The sequence below is a fragment of the Lutra lutra genome, chromosome 18 (assembly GCF_902655055.1).
Source record: "Lutra lutra chromosome 18, mLutLut1.2, whole genome shotgun sequence".
NCBI classification, from domain to species: Eukaryota; Metazoa; Chordata; class Mammalia; order Carnivora; family Mustelidae; genus Lutra; species Lutra lutra.
The window spans coordinates 25,521,211-25,527,983 of NC_062295.1; the positions used below are offsets into that span (position 1 = coordinate 25,521,211).

Here is a 6,773-nt window from a genome sequence, read left to right on the forward strand (position 1 = left end):
GTCCTGGGATCGAGTCCTGCGTCGGGCTCTCTGCTGAGCAGGGAGCCTGGTTCTCCCCCTGTTCCTCTCTCCCCCGCTCAGGCTCGCTCGCTCTCTCTTTCCCAAAAATAAATAAGAAAAAATAAAATAAAATAAAATAAAATCCCCCATTACAGACCATAAGTTCTACTGAGGCAGGGACCACATCTCAATTATTTCTGTATTTCCAGTGGCCCAGCACCCAGCCTGACGGCCTAGACGGGCTCTTGGAGGAGCAAATGAACGTGACCCATCCAGGTTCTCCTGGTGGTGAGTCACGAGTCTGCATAAATTAATGTGGACTTAGCCCCTGAAGGACGTCACAGTGATGTCGTACCTTGCTGGAGCATGTTTGTCCAGGAAACGAACGGTGTCTTTCCCTCTCTTACAGTGTCAGGATGTCGCCTGCGGTACATAAAGGCTCGAAACAGGCGAACTGTTTCAAAGTGGGATGTGCTTCTGGATTGGGGGCTCTTACGCTATTTAATTTAGTAAGAGAGGAGAAATTCAGGCAAGTGGGGTCACCACATTTTACAAGGATACTTAGGTATCTGTCTGTTTCCATCTCTACGCATCTGTCACCCTCTGGCCAGCGTTCTGTTTTCTGTTCTTTTTTTGAGCCATTTGTTATGTTTTCCTGCTCCCTCTCTTCCTGCCTCTGTCTTTATGTAATATTGAGACAATTGACATGTTCAAGTGGAATTTTAAAAATTGGAATGGGGGGCACCGGCTGGCTCAGTCGGTAGAGTGAGCGACTGTTGAACATGCGGGTCATGAGTTCAAGTCCCACGAGGGGTGTGAGGCTTACTTAGAAGTTGAAATAGGAAAGAGACTCGTTTATGCTTCCGTACTGGGCCCCGAGGTTTTATGCATTTGGCTACCGGCACTTTTGTCAAACGCTGGGGCCCTTTGGACTGAGAACAGTTTGGTGTCTCAGGATAAGACATAGATCGTCAGTGAAGACAGTGCTCTGCTGAAGCCTGGTGTTTCCTGGCCTCCTCTGCCGTCCAAGCAAAGGTGGGACGGGAAATCTCTCTGGGAGAAGGCCGGTCCCTGTGCGCTGCAAATGCATGAGGAAACTCGTGGGCCGAGCTTGTCAGACTGCGGGGAGGAGCGCTGCCGGCGGGTTTTAAGGTCGTTTAAAGGGTTGTGCTTAGAATGAGAAGCATTAAATAGGACAGAGAAGATGGGAGAGTGTCTCCGTAGGGGGGCTGGATATCAGTTCATGAGACTGGCGTTTTATTGTGCGCGTGCGTGTGCGTGTGTGCACGCGCGCGTGTGGGGTCCTTCTGTCCAAAGCACTTCTCACTGGGCTTGTGGTGCACAGGTCTGAGGGCGCTTTGCTCTGGTAGCTGCCCGGGCACTGTGGCCACGACACCACCGCCTTCCCCCGCCAGCTGCCTCGCGCGAGTGGAGCCTTTGCCTCCAAGAGGGAGCGTGTTCGAGACCCCCGCGGGTCAAGGGGTGTTCGGGCCCGGTGGCCGGTTCCTGATGGCAAGACAGGGATCCCGCCTGTAGCTGACCCTCCCTCCGCGCCGTCCGCCGGGTCTTCCTTCCCGGCTTCCTCACCACCGTCTCCTGAAGCCTTTCTTCTCTCTCACGAGCATTTTGCACGCTAGGTCTGGGGCCGGGTTTGGTGAGGCTTCGTGCTTTGTTCCACGTTGTAGGACACGGTCTGTGTGAGACACGCGGTGCGAACCTCGTCTTTCCTCAGGTCCCAGAATCCGCGAGAAGGTCTCCCGCGTTGTCCTCCCGCGTTGTCCTCCCGCGTTGTCCTCCCGCGTTGTCCTCCCGCGCCGGCCGGCTGGGAACTACAGGCTCAGGCCCGCCGGATGAAGAAGGGTCGCGCGTGCGAATTCGGAGGGCGCGTGCACTTCTGCAATGCGTATTTCAGTCCGGTGAACTGTCAGAGCGCCTCCCTTTGGGAAGTTTAGTTTTCTCTGAAGCTGTTCCGAGTCTGGATGTTTGGGGTCTGCCGGGACCAGTGTGGTCCAGCCCCCACGTGGCACACCGACGAGCGGCCCAGCTCCCCCTGTCTGCGAGGCGGGTCAGGCCGCCCCGGGGCACTCGGAGCAGACTGGCGGGCTCTGTGCCTCCAAGCTCGGGGGGATGCTGGGGCGCATCTGGGTAGGGATGATTCTAGAAACCCCGGCATCTGCTGCAAGAACACCTCCCACTCTCTCTTGCCAGGACTTACTGGGGAAATACACACGTAAGTAAAATGTAAAGAAAGTCCGTCTCGACGCTTTGCCTGGAAGCAAAACCAGAAATCTCCCTCGTATTTTATCTCTGCCTTCCCATTTCGGTAGAAATTGTATTTTAACATCTGCCACAATTCATTATTTCACAGGAAAATACAAACCACACAGTTCTTGGTGTGGATGCAAATGGAATTCACATTTGCAGCATCAAAGTCGTCCCCCCCCCCCCCCCCCCGGTAAATCTTTAGAGTGGAGCAGCATCTACAGTGTTTCCTACAGGGAGAGGGGAGCAGGCACATCTGATTTCTCAGTGTTTTTTGAGAGTCCGTGGAACAGACTTGAGCACAGCAGAGTGCAACGTGCATCCGTCCCGTTGCACGTATCCTGATGTGTTTTCTGTATCTCGCTTGCGGCTGTGTCCCCAGCACCTGGCATTGTCTATGGATTTGTTGTGGATCAAGGAAGCAAAAGCTCTGTGTTTGTTGTCTTAAAGGTTTGTTCTGAAAGACCCAGGCAAAGTCATCACAGAAAAGGAAAGAAGCTTTTCCAAAACGCAGTGTTTTCAGATAGTGAAATAAATCCCCAGCAAGCACCTTGTCCACATGTCCTTGCCAGTGAGAACGAGTGATCTGTGGTCACCCCGGCTTCGGGTCAGTGCGGGGAGCCACCCGGTCCTCCTGTGCCGGACCAGGGAGGGGAGTATGGAGCTCAGGCTCATGACTCGAAGGGGCGGTTCACTGAGCCCACAGTGTTCTAGACACTCTTCTGAATGTTGTCTCACTTAGGTCATCGCCCATCAATGAAGCAGCAGTTGTGGGCCTCCTTCCGCAAACGCAGACCTTGACCTTGGGTGAAACTGGGTGATTGCTCACATGTCTGAGCAAAGCCTTCCTGGTCGTGAGTCACAGAAACCAACTAGAGCTCAGTCTTGCAAAGGAATCGAAAAGGGAGGAGCAGGGAGGGGCAGGGAGGGTCCAGGGACATTCTGCGGATCCCACAGTCAGACCTGCCACCAGAGCCAGGAGGACCTTGAACTTGGATCAGGAAGGAGCTGGGAGCCTGGCAAACACACCCCCGACGCGTCCTTCCGGCCATCGCAGAAGGGCTCCTTTCTCTCGGGTCTTTGTCCTTGTAGAGAAGGATGGTGGCCCTGTAGCTCCTGAAACCCTGTGTTCCAGGGCCAGCCGCCGGCTGAAGACCTGACCCTCACTCCCAACTCTAAGCTTTTCACAGGGACGACTGCGTCTTCTTAGTAGGGTCTGCGGCCAGGCCACACCTATGGTTGCAAGTTTCTCCATGTGTGGAAACCAAGGATTTCAACCACTTCCATTTTGACTTCAAACCTTCTAATGCATTAAGGTCTTTCCAGGTATCTCTGAACTCAGCAAAAGAGCCTGCAGGCAAAGCATCCCTTGATGGGAAGTGAAACTACCCGCTCCAGCAAAGACGGCCCTGAGCCAGCCAGACCCCACCTGTGACTGACCCCAAGACAGTGATGACCTGACCTTTACGGCCGCCTGCAGGAGCCCAGCGACCTTTACCCCCCCTTTTCCCTATCAACCTGGAATATTTTCAGCATCTTGAAGACAGTCTTTCAGACGCTAGTCCACTGCCTTCCCAGTGCCGGACTCACTGGAATAAATTCCTTTCTTGTTCCACTGTCACTTGTCTCTCTGCGAGCGACTGGACCTGGGGCCCCCGGAGCCAGATGCTCTCGCACGCCTGTGCCCCAGCTCCGGAGAGATGGAGTGACGGGTTCTAGACAAGCGATGGAAGGGTCGCGGGTTTGACAAACACTGAACGTGCACTCGCCACGTACCAAGTTGACGCAACTGGTAAGATTTAAATTTCCGTTTGTCCAGATTCATTTCAGACTCGGGGCTTCTTCTATTCCTATAATGCTTTAAAACAAATCTGTTTGATGCTTTCTTTTAGTTCCTTTAGCCTCCCCAGATGGTCATCAAGTTTCTAGAAAATCTGTTGCAGAAAGCTCGCAGGAATGAAAGTCTTTCCTTCATATGCATTTGGCTTCTCGGCTTTCCCATGTCCCCATCTGAGCTCTGAACAATCTAAATGCTTGTTCTTGGCTTAAAATACTGACTTACAAACTCCAGTGCACATCTGAATCACTTGGAGAGATCGCTGCAACAGACGGTTGGGCCCTGCCCCCAGGTCTCTGATTCGTTAGGTCTGGAGCCAAGTTCAAGAATGTGTGTTTTTAACAAGTTCCCACGAGGTTCTAATGCTGCTGGCCAGGGGACCGCACTTCCACAACTGCTGAACCGGAAGAGCCAAAGTCACGAGCGGGTCCCCAAGACACATGAATCACACAAAGCTCTGTGTTTGTTTAGGTGACCCTTGAGCATCTCGGGTTGCCCCGTGTGGGTCCACTTCTATGCGGGTTTTTCTGGTAAAGACAGTACAGTGCTGTAAATGTGTTTTTCTTCCTTATGATTTTCTTTTTCTAGCTTACTTTATTATAAACATACAGTATATGATACACACATGTAAACTATGTGTTAATTGACTCATTCTGTTATTGGGGCTTTGGTTAACAGTACGCTATCAGTGGTTGAGTGTTTGGGGGTCCAAAGTTATATGGATCTTGGACTCCTCGCTTCCCCCGGTGGGGAGGGCAGGGGCCGAACTTCTAACCCCTGAGCCATTGAAGGGTCAGCTGTAATACAGAAAGGACTGAATTAGCAAACATGCAGGGAGAGTTCAGCCATTGTCATTGTTTTGTTTGAGCAAATTTGGTAGAGAAATTGCTCAGAATTCTCTGAAAAGCTCTGAGTACACTCATTTTTCTGCAAAACTTGGAGGTGGAACTTCTTACTGTAGAGAGCTGGAATCAGAAAATGCAACAGCTGTGATGAATTTGTAAAACGAAGACCTCTAAGAGAGGTCTAAGAGAGAGAAGTTTGTCATTTGACATTCTTTGGTCCTTTGAAGAGGAAACTGTTTTCCTGCAAACACATTTGAGAACGGGAGGCACCCAGGAGCCCTGGGCAGGGTATTACGGTGAGTAAACAGAAATGGCGAATTACCCGGCCCCCCGCCCGCCCTGCTCAGGATGGCGTCTGGAAGTGCGTGGTGTGAGCGTGGGGGCTGGAGGCAGGAGGCTGGAGGGGAGGGAGCTGCGAGGCACTTGCCTTTCACGGATTCTGCAGCTGTTTCGGAAATCAGAGTATCTATGAGGACAAAGTGGAGCCTTGAGAAGCAGCGAATGGAAACCCAGGCCAAGGAAACGAGAACTTAGAAGTGAACTTGTTAGAAATTCTGTGTTTTGCGGTAGACTTTGTCCCTACACTGTTTACTTGCGATTCCTGAAGGAGAAGGACTAACTTTTACATTAAAATGTCTTCTGGGGTGTTACACTGCTTCCTGCTCAGAAACCGGGTCTAACATGGTGACTACCTTGAGGATGCGTCCCCTCTACCAATCGCCTGGTAATTTCTGGTCAAACGTCACACAGTGTGGGGTGCCTGGGTCGCTCAGTCAGTTGAGCGCCTGACTCGTGGCTTCAGCTCAGGTCATTAACTTGGGGTCCTGGGATAGAGCCCCACGTTGGGCTCTGCACTGAATGTGGAGTCTATTGTCCCTCTCCCTTGCTCCCCCTTCTCCCCCCGCCTCTCTCTCCAATAAATAAGTTGTTGTTTTAAGCAACACAGCACAACCATGTAACTACTTTTGAGTAATGAGATTAATATGTGGTAAAAACTTACTTTTTATAGGCTCAGAAGTGTGACTCATTATGTGATCTACATTTTACATTTCTTAAGGCTCCAGCTTTTTAGATGAATGAGAAAAACTGAAGGGGCTATCTAACCGTTGAACCTTCCTACTCAAGATGCAGCTAAACGAACATTCCCACTGAGTAGGATTTTCAACCTCAAACACTGTCGAAGCTGGAGATAAAGTGTCAACCTCATTGGCTAAAAATTATCTTCTGGGCCTTCAAGTTTAGACCATCTTCATGAAACAACGAACTTCACCGGGTGCGTGAAGTCAGTGAGAATGCCACCCCAAGGACCAGCAGCAGAGCAGCAACTCATTCCAGCGTGACAGAAAGTGTGTTCCCAAGACACCCAGCAGGAACACTTCTTCTGACACTGTGAGGGAGTTTGACTTTGCAATTTCCATTAATTATTTTTAAATGGGCCATTTCTGAGAAGCTGCATTAGCAGTGAACTGTTGTACTTATAAAACCCGTCTGGGCCTGTTCAAATACAAACTCCTTCAGTTAAAAACTTGCGTCCACAAAATACAACCACGTTAATTTTGAGTGAAACCCCAATTTGTATTCTACAACATCTCTTCTGAAGTAGATTTTAGAAGACTTGCATATTGTCCATTTAAGTGTTTATGTACCAAAATAATTGTATTCAATTACTTCCCAAATCACGAAGACTTATCTGGTGTCCGTCGGAACAGGCCCTGTTCTAAGCGCCCCTCGCGGGACTTACTTCGTCCTGCTGAGAACTCCCCGGAGCACTACACAGGGGCAGAGGAAAGGGAGGGAGCCTGGAAGCGGTCTAGAAACACACGCCGTCA

At 50.8% G+C, this 6,773-nt stretch overlaps 1 long non-coding RNA gene across 1 annotated transcript; it reads left to right on the forward strand.

The window, feature by feature from the left end:
- Window positions 1-2,816: 2,816 nt before the first annotated feature.
- LOC125090426 (uncharacterized) lies at window positions 2,817-4,719 on the forward strand. Its single transcript, XR_007124331.1, has 2 exons — window positions 2,817-4,054; window positions 4,155-4,719. It is a non-coding gene; the product is annotated as an uncharacterized LOC125090426 (long non-coding RNA).
- The last annotated feature ends 2,054 nt before the right edge of the window (window positions 4,720-6,773 follow it).